This window comes from Schistocerca piceifrons, chromosome 2 (genome assembly GCF_021461385.2).
Source record: "Schistocerca piceifrons isolate TAMUIC-IGC-003096 chromosome 2, iqSchPice1.1, whole genome shotgun sequence".
NCBI lineage: Eukaryota > Metazoa > Arthropoda > Insecta > Orthoptera > Acrididae > Schistocerca > Schistocerca piceifrons.
The window spans coordinates 291,000,703-291,020,588 of NC_060139.1; positions in this window are offsets into that span (position 1 = coordinate 291,000,703).

Genomic DNA, 19,886 nt, shown 5'->3' on the forward strand with positions numbered 1-19,886 from the left:
TTAAATCTATACTCGATGTTAACAAATTTCTCTTCTTCAGAAACGCTTTCCTTGCAATTGCCAGTCTACATTTTATATCCTCTCTACTTCGACCATCGTCAGTTATTTTGCTCCCCAAATAGCAAAACTCCTTTACTACTTTTAAGTGTCTCATTTCCTGATCTAATTCCGGCAGCATCACCCGATTTAATTCGACTACATTCCATTATCCTCGTTTTGCTTTTGTTGATGTTCATCTCATATCCTGCTTTCAAGACTCTATCCATTCCGTTCAACTGCTCTTCCAAGTCCTTTGCTGTCTCTGACAGAATTACAATGTCATCGGTGAACCTCAAAGTTTTTATTTCTTCTCCATGGATTTTAATACCTACTCTGAATTTTTCTTTTGTTTCCTTAACTGTTTGCTCAATATACAGATCGAATAACATCGGGGAGAGGCTACAGCCCTGTCTCACTCCCTTCCCAACCACTGCTTCCCTATCGTGTCCCTTGACTCTTATAACTGCCGTCTGGTTTCTGTACAAATTGTAAATAGCCTTTCGCTCCCTGTATTTTACCCCTGCCACCTTCAGAATTTGAAAGAGAGAGTGCCAGTCAACATTGCCAAAAGCTTTCTCTAAGTCCACAACTGCTAGAAACGTAGGTTTGCCTCTTGTTAGTCTAGCTTCTAAGATAAGTCATAGGGTCAGTATCGCCTCACGTGTTCCAGCATTTCTATGGAATCCAAACTGATCTTCCCCGAGGTCGGCTTCTACCAGTTTTTCCATTTGTCTGCAAAGAATTCGCATTAATATTTTGCAGCTGTTCGGTAATTTTCGCATCTGTCAACACCTGCTTTCTTTGGGATAGGAATTATTATATTCTTCTTGAAGTCTGAGGGTATTTTGTCTGTCATATATCTTGCTCACCAGATGGTAGAGTTTTGTCAGGACTGACTCTCCCAAGGCTCTGTTCTTATATAAACACACACAAATTTCAAGCTTTCACAACCCACGGTTGCTTCATCAAGAAAGAGGGAAGGAGAGGGGAAGACAAAAGGATGTGGGTTTTAAGGGAGGGGATAAGGAGTCATTCCAATCCCAGAAGAAAGACTTGCCTTGGGGGAAAAAGGGACAGGTATACACTCACGCACACACACACACACACACACACACACACACACACACACACATATGTCCATCTGCACATTTAGAGACACAAGCAGACATATGTAAAGCCAAAGAGTTTGGGTAGAGATGTCAGTCGATGCAGAAGTACAGAGGCAAAGATGTTATTGAATGACAGGTGAGCTATGAGCGGCGGCAACTTGAAATTAGCGGAGGTTGAGGCCTGGTGAGTAACGGGAAGAGAGGATATATTGAAGGGCAAGTTCCCATCTCCGGAGTTCTGATAGGTTGGTGTCAGTGGGAAGTATCCAGATAACCCAGACAGTGTAACACTGTACCAAGATGTGCTGGCCGTACACCAAGGCATGTTTAGCCACAGGGTGATCCTCATTACCAGCAAACACTGTCTGCCTGTGTCTGTTCATGTGCATGGACTGTTTGTTGCTGGTCATTCCCACATAGAGAGCTTCACAGTGTAGGCAGGGTTACAGGACTGGAGTAGGTGGTGGTGGGAGGGTGCATGGGACAGGTTTTACACCGGGGGAGGTTACAAGGGTAGGAGCCAGAGGGTAGGGAAGGTGGTTTGGGGATTTCATAGGGATGAACCAAGAGGTTACGATGGTTGGGTGGACGGCGGAAAGACACTCTTGTTGGAGTGGGGAGGATTTCGTGAAGGATGGATCTCATTTCAGGGCAGGATTTGAGGAAGTCGTATCCCTGCTGGAGAGCCACATTCAGAGTCTGATCCAGTCCCAGAAAGTATCCTGTCACAAGTGGGGCACTTTCGGGATTCTTCAGTGGGAGGTTCTGGGTTTGGGGAGATGAGGAAGTGGCTCTGGTTATTTGCTTCTTTACCAGGTCGGGAGGGTAGTTGTGGGGACGTGATTTACCAACTGACCTGCCTACACTGTGAAGCTTTCTATGTGGGAATGACCAGCAACAAACTGTCCATTCGCATGAACAGACACAGGCAGACAGTGTTTGTTGGTAATGAGGATCACCCTGTGGCTAAACATGCCATGGTGCACGGCCAGCACATCTTGGCACAGTGTCACAGCGTCCAGGTTATCTGGATACTTCTCACTAACACCAACCTATCAGAACTCCGGAGATGGGAACTTGCCCTTCAATATATCCTCTCTTCCCATTACCCACCAGGCCTCAACCTCCGCTAATTTCAAGTTGCCGCCGCTCATACCTCACCTGTCGTTCAATAACATCTTTGCTTCTGTACTTCCGCCTCGACTGACATCTCTACCCAAATATATATATATATATAAAATCTGTGTGTGTGTGTGTGTGTGTGTGTGTGTGTGTGTGTGTGTGTGTGTGTGTGTGTGTGTGTGTACCTGTCCCTTTTTCCCCCCAAGATAAGTCTTTCCACTCTCAGGATTGGAATGACTCCCTATACCCTCCCTTAAATCCCACATCCTTTTGTCTTTCCCCTCCTTCCCTCTTTCCTGATGAAGCAACCGTAGGTTGCAAAAGCTTGAAATTTGTGTGTTTGTGTTTGTTATTGTTTCTATCAACGTACCAACGCTTTCACTTGGTAAGTTACAGAATCTTTGTTTTTATATATATTTTCCCCACGTGGAATGTTTCCCTCTATTTTTTGTCCCGGGGCCTTGTTTCGACTCAGGTCTTTCAGTGCTCTGTCAAACTCTTCACACAGTATCATATCTCCCATTACATCCTCATCTACATCCTCTTCCATTTCCATAATATTGTCCTCGAATACATTGCCCTTGTATAGACCCTCTATATACTCCTTCCACCTTTCTGCTTTCCCTTCTTTGCTTAGAACTGGGTTTCCATCTGAGCTCTTGATATTCATACAAGTGGTTCTCTTCTCTCCAAAGGTCTCTTTAATTTTCCTGTAGGCAGTATCTATCTTACCCCTAGTGAGGTAGGCCTCTACATCCTTACATTTGTCCTCTAGCCATCCCTGCTTAGCCATTTTGCACTTGCTGTCAATCTCATTTTTGAGACGTTTGTATTCCTTTTTGCCTGCTTCATTTACTGCATTTTTATATTTTCTCCTTTCATCAATTAAATTCAGTATTTCTTCTGTTACCCAAGGATTTCTAGAACCCCTCATCTTTTTACCTACTTGATCCTCTGCTGCCTTCACTACTTCAGCCCTCAAAGCTACCCATTCTTCTTCTATTGTATTTCTTTCCCCCATTCCTGTCAATTGTTCCCTTATGCTCTGCCTGAAACTCTCTACAACCTCCAGTTTAGTCTGTTTATCCAGATCCCATCTCCTTGTATTCCCACCTTTTTGCAGTTTCTTCAGTTTTAATCTACAGTTCATAACCAATAGATTGTGGTCAGAGTCCACATCTGCCCCTGGAAATGTCTCGCAATTTAAAAACGTGTTCCTAAATCTCTGTCTTATCATTATATAATCTATCTGATACCTTTTAGCATCTCCAGGATTCTTCCATGTATACAACCTTCTTTTATGATTCTTGAACCAAGTGTTAGTTATGATTAAGTTGTGCTCTGTGCAAAATTCTACCAGGCGGCTTCCTCTTTCATTTCTTAGCCCCAATACATATTCACCTACTACATTTCCTTCTCTCTGTTTTCCTACTACCGAATTCCAGTCACTCATGACTATTAAATTTTCATCTCCCTTCACTACCAGAATAATTTCTTTTATCTTATCATCCATTTCATCAATTTCTTTGTCATCTGCAGAGCGTTGGCATATAAACTTGTACTACTGTAGTAGACATGGTCTTCGTGTCTATCTTGGCCACAATAATGCGTTCACTATGCTGTTTGTGGTAGTTGACGTGCACTCCTATTTTTTTATTCATTATTAAACCTACCCCTGCGTTACCCCTATTTGATTTTGTATTTATAACCATGTATTCACCTGACCAAAAGTCTTGTTCCTCCTGCCACCGAACTTCACTAATTCCCACTATATCTAACTTTAACCTATCCATTTCCCTTTTTAAATTTTCTAACCTACCTGCCCGATTAAGGGATCTGACATTCCACGCTCCGATCTGTAGAACACCAGTTTTCTTTCTCCTGATAACGATGTCCTCTTGAGTAGTCCCCGCCTGGAGATCCGAATGGGGGACTATTTTACCTCCGGAATATTTTTCCCAAGAGGACGCCATCATCATTTAATCATACAGTAAAGCTGCATGCCCTTGAGAGAAATTACGGCTGTAGGTTCCCCTTGCTTTCAGCCGTTCTCAGTACCAGCATAGCAAGGCTGTTTTGGTTAGTGTTACAAGGCCAGATCAGTCAACCATCCAGACTGTTGCCCCTGCAACTACTGAAAAGGCTGCTGCCCGTCTTCAGGAACCACACATTTGTCTGGCCTCTCAACAGATACGCCTCTGTTGTGGTTGCACCTACGGCATGGCTATCTGTATCGTTGAGGCACGGAAGCCTCCCCACCAACGGCAAGGTCCATGGTTCATGTGGGGGTCTTCTTTGCCATCCATTGAAAATTACCCATGTGTGCGAGTTGCTTCCTGTTAACCTGCCAGCAAGAGAGACCTTTGCTTTAGAATTTCTTGCTCCCAGGGAAGTGGAAAATGTTTGGCCATGGAAGATTTTGTGGACAGATGATAGTATTTGTCAATACACAGAATTGTCGAATTAGGGCAACTAAATCCACATGCAAATCAACCAGAATCACTTCATCTTGAAAAGGTCACTGTGTGGAGCAGGTTTACGGCATCATTTGTCACAAGACCATATTTTTTTGAAGAGACTGGTGCTTTCGGTCCTGTTATCTGTACCGTCAGTGCTAAGCGCTATGAGTGTCTTTTGTACAACCACATCATTCCAGCTCTCCAACAGTGTTGACGTGTGGATGGGATAATTTTTATGCAAGATGGTGCACCTCTGCACATTACAAATCCAGTTAAGCAGCTGCTGAAGCACCATTTCGGAAATGCTAGAATTATCAGCCACCATTTCCCTATAGCCAGGCCATCCCGATCACCTGATGTTACTCCGTATGACTCCTGGCTGTGGGGCTATCTGAAAGATGTGCTCAGTGTTCCGAATGCAAATGTGGCTGCATTGAAGGCACACATTGTGCAACACATTCTGAACGTGACCCCAGAAACACTTTGATCAGTTGTGGACATGCTGTTTCTCGATTTCAGCTTGTTGCAGAAAACGGTGGACAGCATATTGAACATGTTTGCGCCAGTCATACGGAAATTAATAATCTGATTTCATTTTGATTGATGATTTTTATGTGGTTTTTGGCCTCAGGAAAATTAAAAACTGATGTGATTGATGCTTTTTTGTGGTTTTTGGCGCCAGGACAATTAAAAACCTATGTGTGTGATGCTTTTTATGCGGGTTTTGGCCTCAGGACAATTAAAAACTGATTTTTCCGATCCGATGTGATATGATCTTGCTGTGGTGGGTGGGCTTATGTAACTAACAGTATCACATCCGTACACCCATGCACACTGAGTAGCACAGTTTGTTTAATGTCAAACACACACCTTAGGGATTGTTGTACGGTTCATTTGTCATTTGTAGTCAACCACTATGAAATTACGATGCTTACACTGCCATCTATTGCTACATTTTGTTACTATTTATTTTTCTTCGACCATACATTTTCCCCCATCTCCGATAATATTCCATTGCAATTTGACGTCATTCTGACCAGTGGTGTTATTTCTACAGCGGTTTGAAAGTTTAACTTTAATTATAATCACCCTGCATACTCATACATACATATGTACACATATAAATACAAACATAAACTGGGTGTTCCAAAATACCTTTACACCTTTGAATACTTATATTGCAGAAATAGGGATAGGTAAAGCGGTTGGCAGCATAATGTTCACATACACCTAAAGTTTTGTTTTTTCTTTTTTTTGCGCTTTAGTTATTGATGCAAAAGCCCCTCCCCCAATCAGGTGGAATAAAACGTAACACCATCACATCTTACCATCAGACAGTGATACACAAAATTCAAGGAGTCCAGAAAGATCATGAAGAGGATGAATTCTGGGTTTCCAAGGACGAGTGATGCAGATGTGGAATGGCTGCAACAGGCATTTATCTGAAGCCCAACCAAATTCATCAATCAAGTGTCTCAACAGTTGCAGCTACCATCAACCGTGGTGCACAGGGTGCTACACAAGAGACTGAAGCTTCATGTCTACAAGGTGGAGCTGCTGGATATGCTTCAACCTAATGACAGGCCAAAGCATATAGCATTTTCAGTTCAGATTCTGAGTCATATTGACAATAATCTAGGCTATCTGAAGAAGGTAATGTTCACAGATGAAGTTTGTTTCCATGTGTTTGGTAAGGTGAACAGACAAAATGTGAGGATCTGGGACTCTGAGAACCCCACTTCAGCCTGGAAATTGTGTGTGAAGCTAAAGGTAAATGTGTGGTCCGACAGTTTTTCTATGCAAAGGCATCAATTAGCTGACTGTTTATCTGAACATGTTGGAACAGTTTACTTTTCCACAGGTCGAAGACTTGCAGACTGACATTATACTGCAGCAGGATTGTGCCCCTCCTCATTGGGCCTTGATTGTTAGGAAGACTTCGGACAACACTTTTCCAGGTCACTGTGTTGGCAGAGGAGGACGCATTTCCTGTCTGTCAAGGTCTCCAAACATAATCCCATTTTATTTTTTGTTTGGACTTTGTGAAGGATGCTGTCTACCAGATCCCAGCTTAGACCTGCAGGAAATGCGAGCAAATCAGAGCAGCAATTATACCCGTTAATATGGACATGCTATGCCAGATATGGGAGGAACTGCCATTTCGTTTTTGCAGTGTGTAGCTGGAGGCAGCCCAAACAAATACTGCTCATCATAACTTTCTTGCATGTCCAGTGTCGATGAAAAGTGTCATTTGTTTCCCATTACAAACAAAATGCTTTTTAAAGCAGAATTTTACATGCCAGTTTTATAGAGTGGTCTCAGATTGTTTAGTGTGATATTTGTTTTATCAACATTTGTTGTAAGGGGTAGTAAAACATGACAACTGACCAATACTCCAGCAGCAACAGCACTGCCCTCTCCTGCACCAGCTGCTACTGTCATGCAGCAGCACTGCTAAGTTGCTGCTGAACTACTGGTTACTCTTCTTGTTTCACTATCCTTGTCAATACTTATCAATAAAATGAAAATTGTACTACACTAACCTAGGACTGATGTATTGTAGGCATCTAAAATTCTACTTTAAAGATCCTTTTATTTGTAATGAGGAAACAAACCAACATTTTCTGTGGAAACTGAGTCTCGCATGAAAGACATGATACTTCACACATATATGTCTGTTGTCTCCCATAATCTACCTTCCCCATCTATTTCTCCATCCCATCGTCCACCTGCCTCTTCGTACCCAACCCCTCTTCCACATGCCTCTTCATACCCAACCCCTGTTCCACCTGCCTCTTCGTACCTTGTATCTGTTCCATCTGCCTTCTCACAACCTGTCCCTCCTCCACATGCCACCCCACAATCTCTCCCATTTCTACCAGCCTCCTCATAGCCACCTCCATTTTCACCTGCCTCCTCACAACCTCTTTCTATTCTTCCTGCCCACTACCCCTCTCAATCTTCTCTGTGCCTCCTACAGCTCCATGTCCTCTCCTGCTCTCTCTTTGGCAATCTCCTCAATCCCTTCTTCCTGTTCACCACCACCACCTCCTCCTCCTCTTCCTCCTCTGTTCCTCTGCCAATTTGCACTTCCCTGACTCTCTCTGTCCATCCCTTGGAAGATGACAGATTTGCTCCCTCCTATCAGCATGATGAGAAAGGTATCAGGATTCATCAGATCATGCAACACACTGTCAATGCGCCAATGTCCAATGCCAATGATAACATGACCATTTCAGTCGTAGTTGCCAGTGTCATGGTGTTAACATTGGCTCACACATGGGTCGTCAGCTGTGGAGGCCCACCATAAGGAGTGATCGGTGCACTGTATGTTGAGACATGCTTGTACTCTGTCCAGCATTAAAATCTCATGTTAGCTCCACCTATCCAACACCTGTAATGAGGGGTGGCTGCCCAACCTCAAGATGTCTGGATGTGTTTTCATCTTAGTTTCTCCTTGTGTTGAAGACACTCGCCACAGCACACTTCTAACACTTGACAAGTCATGCAGTTTCTGAAATGCTCAGGTCAAGCCTCTGGGCCATCACAGTCTGCCCTCTATCAAACTCATATATATTGTATGTCTTCTCCATTCTACACACGGACAGCAAGCTCACTGAGACTACATGCACCGTGTGTCTGTCTGACTAGCAGTCATTCCTCGCCAGGCGATGCTGCTGTTGCATGTATGGTTTTATATAGATAATAGGTTGGTTGTCATAATGTACGGTCAGCATATATATCTCTCTGCTTGTTGTAGTTGTCCATTGTACTTTGGTAATCACTATTGCCACAACAGCGTCATGGTTGCTGATACCTGTTTCAATGTTTACATTTTTTGATGTTAGATCAAACATATTTCCACTATTTGTTGTGAGCTTCCTAACTATCTGTTGCAGGTAGTTTTCAGAGAAGGCACCCATCACTAACAAAACTGTAATTTTTCCAAATCATTGCTGGATGATTAAAGTCTCCACCAATGATTACAGTATGATTGGGGAACTCGCGTACAAGTTTCCAGTTAGATAAGGAGATGAATCTGGTAGGCAATAGAAGGATTCAGTTATCATTTTATGCCCATCCCTGATACTGAATCAGGCCCAAACAGTCTCTCTTGCAGTCTCTATTTCTGTCTTGATGGATTTGATTTTTTGTCTACTGCGTCAAACACACCACCTCCATTTCCCATTTGTCTATCCTTTCGATACACACTTAAATTTTCCCTAAAAATCTCACTGCTATCAATTTCAGATTTAACCAGCTTTCTGTCCCTAGTATTACGTGAGCTTCACTGCTATTCATGAGTGCTTCAAACTCTGGCACTTTGTTGTGAATGCTTGAATAGTTTACCTTCAGGATTTTAATACTCTCACCTGTTGGAAGCATTTATTCCAATCTTACACTGATACTTCTGTTTTTCCTAAGCTATCATTATCTGGATTGGATGGAGAGTCACCTAATCAAAACAACCCTTGTGTGCACCCCACAGACAGGCACTGTGTAGTAGCCTCTGATGTGTAGTACACACCTGACCCATTTAGGGGGATCCTACAGTACTCAACCCTATTGTGCAAGTCCAGGAAGTCACAGCCTAGCTTGTAACAGAATCTTCAAAGTATCTGGTTCCATCCTTCCTGTCAACCCAGAACCAAAGAGCCACAATTGGTTCTGGGGACAGTGATGTAAATTGTGAGCTTCATTGGAACTCCATGAACAAGGCTGGTCTTCTCTGCCAGCCGCTGGAATTCCCCCAGCCCAGACGACAAGCATAATTTATTCGAACATGAATCACTATCTGCAGCTAGTTGCACCCTCAACAGCTGCCGGAATAGCCTCTTCTATATGTAGAATGGACCCCCAGGCATATACACTGATTACACCTGCCATCCTTTCCTGTTCCTTGCTGCCATTTCCCAAGGGTTACCATCACTCGCCGAACATTTGAACCACCAATAATTAATAGACCCCTACCCTTTTGTGTTTGCCTCCTCTTTACACTGGACAAAACAGGTTTCCCCAGAACAGGTGAAGTGAGTCCCCATGGCTCAGTTTCAGTTAAAGACAGCACCTCAAACTTGTTGATTATGGGGATCGGTACTCACCCCGAGTCCTCCCTAGCCTCGATCTGCCCTTTACAGGATGCCTATATCTACTATTAATATGCCACTCACAGTCAAGTGGGTGGGTAAGTACAGATCCTGTACTTTCTGTAGAGACAGCATCGACAGGAAAGGATAGTACTTGAGGCACCTCTGGTACCGGTATCACAGGTATATGACTCTCAAGAGCTCTTCCAACACTGTAATTCACAAAAGCTTCCAATAATTTGCCAGTAGTCAGGACGATTTCCACATGCTTATCAATGTCAACCAACTCATCTCCTGCTTGAGAACAGGATTTCCAGTGGGGCTGCATTTTGGCTTGTGCAGTGTATTACAAGACAATGAATAAATAGCTTTGAATTAAGCTCTCTGATTATCTTTTAATCTGTTGAGCTGAAAAGTTCTAATGCCCAATAAGAACTGAAGGAAATGCACAAAACGTGATTTCTATCAAGGCAACAGAAAAACCAGTGGTAAAAATTACTAGTTTCCTAAAATGTTTTGAGGTCAATTATAGTTATTAGCAAACTCAAAAACAAAGTTAATTTACAATAAATGCAGCTAATGTATAGGGCCGGCCGCGGTGGTCAAGCGGTTCTAGGCGCTGTAGTATGGAACGGCGCGACTGCTACGGTCGCAGGTTCGAATCATGCCTTGGGCATGGATGTGTGTGATGTCCTTAGGTTAGTTAGGTTTAATTAGTTCTAAGTTCTAGGGGACTGATGACCTCAGATGTTAAGTCCCATAGTGCTCAGATCCTTTTGAACCATTTGATAATGTATAGGGCTACTCCTCTTTAAGGAGAAACTAGATGTAACGCAATATGTTAGTTAGAATGTCTACTACAGTAACTAAATTGCCATTGCCAATTTACTACAAATTGCTGATAAATTATGCAAAGGACAGTGATAGCGTCTGAAAATCCTCAAAAATGCACATTTATTTGCACTGATGTGCAGTGAAATTCAGGGGTGACGTATTCTTTGGTAGACTGTGAACCAAAAAACACTGATTTTCTACGAAATAAGTTATGTATCCAAAACACTCATACCGGTAACTTACGAATATATAGTTTTCTAAGTGTCTGAAAATTCTCAAAAATAATCTATTCCTCACGTAATTGTATGATGAAATTAGAGAAAAATTGTTTTGATGGCATTAGGCCTACTGTTGTCAATAATTTTAAAAAGAATTCAATGAAGTTTCAGTTTATAATTGATGATGACAGTATGAGTTTATCGCGGCACTTGCAAAAGTTTGACATTTCACATATATCACAGTGCAAATGGGTACTGATACAATCAGTGAAAGTTCCATCCCCTCCTCCGCCCCTCTCTCTGTCCATCCATCTCCTCCTCCCCCTCTCCCCGTCCATCCATCTCCTTCAAAAATGCTGCAAGTCCTCTGTTATACTTGTGAACCCGTGTACTTGCTCTCCTTTTTACACTGGTGTCGTCAACTTGTACTCAACAACACACCCAAGTGATAAGTTTACAGTTAAATGAATAGAGGCAGAGAATTGAGACTTAAGACTCTGAGCATACAGTGATGCTGATTTCGGGGGAGACATCCTAGGACTATCTGACAACTTTAAAGCGAGTATACAGAGCTCATTTCTGATCTCTAATGTACACATACATAGGGACACTGACTCTTTATGAATGACAGCCCTGGCAAATGGATGGTCACTAAAATGGGTAGATTATAGAGAATTACTGCAGGATGGAAGAAGTTGAATGCATTTTTATAGTGAGAGGAAATGCTAGAGTCAATTGATGGACTGAGAGGGTCAACTACTAAGATTACAACAGACAACCCAACCTAATGACTCAACACGGTTCCATCAATCCAAAATGCTGTGAATTCAACATACCATATAAATATAGGGAAAACAGCGATTGCACATTTGATAGGAATTGGGATGCAAATCAACTTAACATCACAAAACTATTAGAAAAAGAGGTTACCAATTCATCTGAAGAAAGTGCAACAAAATAACAGAAGCTGCTAAGTTGCAAATCTGTAACATTTTGGATGAAAGCTGCAGCTGACCTCTATAGAAAGCCTTCTGTATAAAGTTGGTGATCTTGTGGCAATAAAGTGAACATGAAGTAGACGTAATTGAAACTGAGGACCAAAAGCATTTGTTCTGCTTAGTTAGAAAAGTCAAAACAAATAAAATATGATGGTTTCAAAGAAGGAGATTACAACATTTGCTGCCATAGTAATAAAAAATTGTCAAATGACTACTCATTGAAACTGGATGATTGTCAGAACTGGCTGATTCTGGGAGTCAGTGGAGATTTAAAAGTTTTCCTCCTGGCAGTGGGGCAGGTGGTGCAGGCTAGATAATGCAGACACGCTAGAGATAAACAAGTGATAAGTCATGGTAGAAGGACAATCGCAGAGGAGATGCAAATTGGATTCCTGGATTTTATAATCTTTTTCTTGTGAGTGGACCCTTAATCTTTGTGTTCATAAATGTTTGTGTGTAATTCAGAACTATTTTTATGACAGAAGGTGGAGACAATTCTCACCTAAGCTGCATGGAGAAAAAATGGTTGAGAATGGGAAGAAAAAAAATCCATACTGCTTAAGTGTGTGGGGTATGGGGTACTGGAAGTATGATACCAGAATAGTGATACCTCATAGAAGTACGATTTCCACACACTTTACTGAGTGAGGTAGCACAGTGGTTAGCACACTGGACTCGCATTTGGGAGTCAGGCAAATGCTGGGATGGTTCCTTTGAAAGGGCACAGTCCATTTCCTTCCCCAGTCCGAGCTTGTGCTCCATCTCTAATGACCTTGTTGTCGACGGGACGTTAAACACTAATATCCTCCTCCTCCTCCTCTACACTATTTACTACTGAGTATAATATACATAAATTGTGTAATCGTTACAAGTATACAGAGCATACTAACTCCTTCTTGCCTCCCAGAGCACTGATCTTCCTTTTCTTCCAGACAGAGATCTTACAGTGCCTTAAAAGTCACTGCTTCCCCCCCCCCCCCCCAACCCCCCCACCTCCACCCCTTGTAGTGTGGAGCATGTGAGGAGAGGCTGTGGCAGGACAGTGTCAAGACACATTGTGTCAACAAGGTGTGCCGGGGGACACATGGCACACCCAAAGCACGACGTTGGCGGTGTGACTAACAGGTTGCTGCCAGCAGCGTTTAGCAGATAAGGATGTAATCTCGCTGGCGCCTGTAATTGTTGCTGGCCTGGCAGTGGTATTTGAAGAGGGAGGCATGTTGACGGCATTGTTTTGCATTGATACGTTCACAGGAGGTGTTGTGCAGCCTGCAGCAGTGCAAAACATGGTGGTGACAGTGAGTGTATGGTCTACTGAAAACTGAGAGGTGGTAGACGACTGTTGATCTAGTGGCGTCTGCATAGGTGGCATAAGTCATTGAACAATTGAGATTTGAGCTGCCAATGTTGGTATGATGTTAAAGAGGCCAGGCAGCAGAATCTGGCAATCCAACTATTGAAGAAAATTTTTGCTAATATCTCTGCTGATATGTCGGAAATGGGCGTAGCCTCCACCTGTTGTGTCGTGTGATCGTTGACAGAATGTAGTGGTAGTCATGTGATTTGGGGAGTGGCCCTATGATGTCAGTATGGACATGCTGGAACCAGCCTGTTGTAACTGGGAATTTACCAAAAGGGGGGTTGTGTGTGGTGGAGTCCTGGTCCATATGGCACCATCGTTTTTAATGTTAGCCCAAACAAAGTGTTCCATGATGAGGCATATGGTAGGGTGCAAGCCTGGATGTACCTGCAAAGTTGTAGAGACGGTAAAAAATTCTCCCGCAATACGTCTCGGGGATGACTGGTTGGACCTGTTCATTCAAAACCTCACACCAAACTTGTTTTGGTAGTGCCAGGTAGCATGCATTGTTGCCTTTGGAGTCCGGCGTCTGGTTTGTTAAACGAGCTTTGGAGATTGGCACCTGTCCCTTGTACATCTGTGATTCTGTCAACGTGCATCTAGGTGAGGTAGTTACAATACAGAAAAGATAATTTGCCCCAATATTATTGGCACTTTTGAGGTATCACACATTGGTAGTGAACTGTGCTATGAAATCTGGGTGCAGAACCTGCTGACGGGTTGCAGAATGCATCTGCCAATGGGCAATGGTCTGTATATATGGTAAGGGGTCTGTCATCGTCATCGCCCTGAAAGTGACAAACTGCTTCATGTATGGCTAGTAGAACTGCTTCATGTATGGCTAGTAGACCATGATAAATTTTGTGGACCATTTTTTCTGGATGTCGGTAATTTTGCGCGAAAAAAATCTGAGCGGCTGACTGATTCCACCGACCTCTTGCTTTAAAGCAGCACTGATCATGTGATCACTAGCATCGGATGCGATAATTAGATGTGTGTTGTGTGATTTTTTTGGGGGGGGGGGGGGGGGGGGGTGAGTGTCGTGGTGTGTAACAGATGTTCTTTTATTTTGTCAAAGGCCATCTGCATTTATGCTGTCCAATTGAGGCACTATTTACTAGATGTATTCTTGCTGCACAGTGCTTGTGTGAGTGGTAGTAAAATCTCAGCAGCCTATGGCAGTTTGTTCCTGTAGTAGAAATTTATGACACCAAAAACCTATGCAACTCTTGGTAGCTTTCAGGAGGTGGGAGGAGGTGTATCAGTGGTGTCCGACAAAGATCACTTAGGGTTGCTGAAGTTGGCACCTGTTATCATTTATCACAACCCCGTGAGAGGCCAGCTTGTCAAGGATGATACACAGGTGGTCGTCGTGGTTTTGCTTATTTTGCAAGAGTGGCATGACAAAAAGGCAAATCCAACAGTATAATGTCAACAAATCTTCGCCTTGTCTGTGCCACATTTTTAGTCTGTATGGCATGTACAGGAACTCAGAGAGACCGAATGACATGATTGTCACAGTTTTTTTGTACATCTTTGACCCATTAGAATTTGCAAGTATGCTGTTTTGCGGTTGAAATACTGAAAATTTTGTGCCCCAACCAAGATGTAGGAAAAATGGTGCCAGTTTAGAATGGGGTCCCTGTCAATGACTGTACATACATTGAGGTAGTGGTAGTTACTGCATAGGCATCAGGTGCTCTTCTTTTTAGGAACTAGTTTAATTGCGGAGGCCCAAGCACTGTCTGATGGCTGACTGTGCCAGCTCGCAAATGGTCATCCACCACAGCTTCAGCCACTTTAAGTTTGTGAGGAGCTAGGTGATGGGGGTGACAATGTGTGGGGCAGTGGGTAAAATTTATTAACTTTCTTTGTTGTTAGTTTATGTAGTTAGTTAGTGTTTGTGTTTTGCCATCTTTCTCAAGCCAATCTGGCAACTATTTTGTGGTCAGCCAGAAAGTGATGGAAAACATACTGAACATAGTTTCCAGTCTGCACATCCACATTCTTGTCCAGCCCACTGAAAGAAATGTTTCTATTCCCTTTCTGCTTAGCGGGATCAGGACTATGATTATAAATGAAGATATAGAGTTACAGTTTGTACATATATTTAGTAAAGTATGTCACGCACAGCAATTTGAAGGTCATTATGTTCAATTAACAGTAAACCTTTCTATCCTAAACAGCACTATTATCAGTTCAGAGGCGATCTCTACATAACATTCCTACCAAATTGTCTTTCGCCCTAACTACTGATACTCAAATAAATGTTCGAAATAAATGCTTGCCACAAAAGTGGAATAATAGTCACCATTTGCCATGCAGATTTGTAACTATTCACAGATGACTCACGAACAGATATTTTTGGAAAATCTAAGCGGTCCAGGGTGGTGTACAGTCCTCATGAATTCACTGTCAGTTATTACAGAAAATACACGTTTTGTCACAGTCTGTCTCTGACATCATCCAAGGCAGAGCGCAATCCGGCACTTGGCAGATGCAGATCTTACAGTGGCTGAGTGCAAAGTGAACCTCTTTCCTGCCTCTCGGGCTGTATTTATATGTGTGCTGCAGCGGACGGCCAAAGGAAAATCTGCTGTCACCTGTCTTATGCACATGGTTGCAGTCCCTGAATGACAGCATTCTCGGACACATAATCTTTAATAACTATGTTATGAATTAATTTAGAATCTTCTTAACTTTTACATGCATTCAAGTCAGTTGGTTGAAATCACAGAAAGAGTTTCAGCACGCTTGAATAAAAACTTTGCCTTCTAGAATTTGTAGAGTGGAACTGGCGGTAGATCGTTACCTCTAAACTATAACTTTAAAAGACCTTGTATTGGTTGTTATTAATATTTCGGTCCTAAAATTTGTTATAGCTCTATTATTTAATGAATTTTCTCATGGGCTGCAACCAAAATTTTCTAGCATTAAAATTACAAGTGCTTAATCTACTACAAATGGGCATGTTTTAGTTACAAATTTGGTTTTCATTAAGTTACTGGAAAACTATTAGAGCTAGCTTAACATGGTGTCTTAGTTATTATTTTTAGGATGAACTGAAGCATCATACAAATTTTTACATTTCTAAGTCTAATATTTAGTGCCGCTTAGTTTTCTTAAAATGGTATTTTTATGAAAACAATTTATTTAATTACATTAAGACTTGACATTTAAAATGTTATTACATTAAAGTATATGTTGACAAAGTTTGAATAAGAAATTTTGACTTTTAATTTTATAGTTAATTATGGTGCATACTTGTGCACTACATGCAGACGCATTAAGGTGACGTGGTGCTACTAGCAGTGAACTGGGGTAATTCCTGGCACACTTTCTCGCCTTTCTATCTCACAAATGATACAGCACTTGTTTTGCTTCAGATGGACAGGGGAACCTGGTGTGGTTGCAGTGTGGTGGACTGTATTGTCCCACACAGCACAGGTTGTGTGTGGTCCAATGGGGGGCATGGGCTGAGTCGAGGAGGTGGGGTGTGATGCAGTTCGCTGTCGCTGTTAGCATCACTTGGCATTGTCTTGGAGCACACTCAAGTGGGATTCTGATGCGTCACTAACCTGAGACGCGTCTGCAGCAGTGGTAACACAGTAGTGATCAGTGTCAAATTGGCGAAGGTCATTAAGATGCTGTTGAGCTGCATGTAGTGATGCGGTGGAATTCATGGTTAGTCAGTATAGTTATTCATTGTTGAGGTGCATGGCCGTGTTATCGTGATGTTATATGAGCCGTCAGCTGCTTTTAAGCTAACTAGTTGAAAAGTGCTTCACTATGTAGCTTCATCTCGAGTGGTGTGTCAAGCAGCAGCAGCAGGGTAACCAAGGGCATTACAATGCCAGGAGATACTGTATTTCTGACCACACCATGAATCGGCTGCTGGCCACCCCATTGTAATAGGAGGGCACAATTTAAATCTGGTAGTAATTGGTAGTGCTGGAGGAAATCAGCCTCCAGGACTGGTTCAACCATCTCTGCCACTAGAAAAGTCCAAGGTATTTGTGTATCTGTTCCGAGGTCAAATGCGATGTGTGCGATGACGACAGTGTAGCAGTCAAGAGAGCAGGCAGTAGAGAGCTCACATCAGCTCCATTATCGATGAGGAAATACATGTGCTGGTACCTGTCATGCACGGATAGCCAGCAACTGTCTGCCCGTTGAAACACTGCGTCAGTGCTGTTTTATCATGGTGTGCAGAGGCATCTTGTTAATGAAGAGCATCCTGGTGCACCTTTGTCAGGTTGTTGCCATTCTAGTTTGGGTAGTTCCAGGGTTGTCTGCAGTATTGTGCACTGTGCCCAAATCTGGTGTGAAACCAGCAGTAGAATTGTTGTGTGTTGAGTGTGGAAGCAGCCGATGCACATGGTCAGTGCAGCTTTCGTTTATATGCAAAGTCGGGGTGGTGGCCAGCTGAGGGAGGACAACAACCTCGGCTTTTGCAGTAGGTGACTGTTGTCCGCTGGAGCTGTGAAAGGCATTTGGGTTGGTACTGGTGGGGGGAGCACATACTGGCTTGGGCCAGTCTTGCCATTGTCAGGCAGTCCGCAGCTGTATGAAATTTTGGGGAAGCTTGGCCAGAATCATGCAAAATCGGTTTCAGTGCAGGGATACTGGGCGTCAATTGCAATGTAGCACTTTTGATTATTGATTAGAGTGTGGTGTTGTGATATTATATACGCAGTTGCGTATTTGTGAGAAACTGGAAAGTTCAAAAGCAAGTCGCTAATAAGGCCCGCACTGTCTCTGAGGTGGTTAAGGAGAGTGGCAAACTTCTCATCATCCTCAATGATGCCACTGGCTGAAACAAACGCTCACTGAGGGCAAACCACATCGCAGGAGAATCCACACAGAACAATGGTAATTTTGCATGGTAGTGGACGATATGATGGCTGTCAGTGGTTTGATTGTAAGACAACATCGTGAGGTGGGTATGGCACAGCGTGGGAGATGTGGGAGCATCAGTGCATGAGATGGGCAGGAAATGTGGCTCAGCGTATGGAGGTGTGCGATAAGGCAGTTTGTGTTGTGGCATGGGTGGCATTGGCATCATGCAGAGATGTGTGTAGAACTTGGGTTGCTGTTTGAAGAATGGCTGCGTGTGTGAGTAAAGTTGTGTGGCCAACATGGTAGTTACAACTTTTCCAATGTCAGATGCCTGAGATGACAGAAAATGTATGTGAGAGTGTACATGAGGTTGTGGCACCGTAAAGAAGGAAGGCAGTGTCTCATGGAGTTGATGCAGTTGCTCAGTCATTCCCAAAGTGGGTGTGACATCACTCAAACTGGGAGGCAGCGGTATCTGACCTAGCTGAGGTGAGGTCAAGAAAAATGCGTTCTCAGAGTCTGTAATTGGTTTTGGAGCTGGGAACCGGTGATTCACATGCAAAGAACATTGTCGGGCTGGAATCAAGTCAATTGTGATGCCTAGCACAGCTGGTAAACCTGGGATATGAGTGGTGGCCTCATAGTCTGTCTCGCGGGACTTATGTTTAGTCACAACAGTTGGAACCAGATTTGGAAAAGAAAGATGATGTAATCCTTGATCCCACAGTCCACTGGTGGGTGGGTGAAAAAACAGAGCCACAGAGTGATATGGTGCAGGCCATTGTTGTTCAACCATAATGACACTGTGGGAGGCATCCCTATGGTTCAGGTCGTAAAGGCAAGTGTTGTAATGCTCATAATCACTAGCAGTGGAATACATGATGTTTTGCCCTGCCCAAAGATCAAAGGAAATGCTCATAATCACTAGCAGTGGAATACATGATGTTTTGTCCTGCCCGAAGATCAAAGGAACTTAGATTAATGTTTGTTACGGAGGTGGGCAGCCATTGTTTATTCTGATTTTCTGCAGCAGTTTTTTCTGAAGTACCAGGAATAGATTCGCTTGTTGTCAAATTTGGAATGTTTATTGTGAAGTTACTCCATAAATTCACCATGCAGAGTCACAGATAGGCACATTAAAAAAGAATGTCACAAATAAATCTTTTGGTCCATAAGGCCTTTGTCAAAAGTAGACAACAGACATACACGTGCACACTCACGCAAACACAAGTATGAGATGTGTGTGTGAGTTGCATTTGTGTGTGTGTGTGTGTGTGTGTGTGTGTGTGTGTGTGTGTGTGTGTGTGTCAGCATCTCTACTATATGGTGAGTAGCAACTTTCCTGTGTGTGTGTGTGTGTGTGTGTGTGTGTGTGTGTGTGTGTGTGTCAGCATCTCTACTATATGGTGAGTAGCAACTTTCCTTTTCATAATATTGCACAAACACAAGTGTGAGATGTGTGTGTGAGTTGCGTGCGTGCGTGCGTGCGTGCGTGCGTGTGTGTGTGTGTGTGTGTGTCTCAGCATCTCTACTATATGGTGGTGAGTAGCAACTTTCCTTTTCATAATATTGTTACATTCCATCCTGGATTTTTCATTGTTTGATACTCCATAAATTCGACACATGTCATGGCACAGTCTGATGCTTGACATCATCAGCGATGTGAGGGTGATCTGAAGATATGGCGAACAATGAAGGCATTGTCGTTATGTCATTTGGCATTGTAGTATTGCCTGAGCCTTGATGGATATTTGGCGATTCTGCACACAGAATGTTCATGGAATTCATGAGCACTTGTTGAGTTATGTTTTTGACACTGCC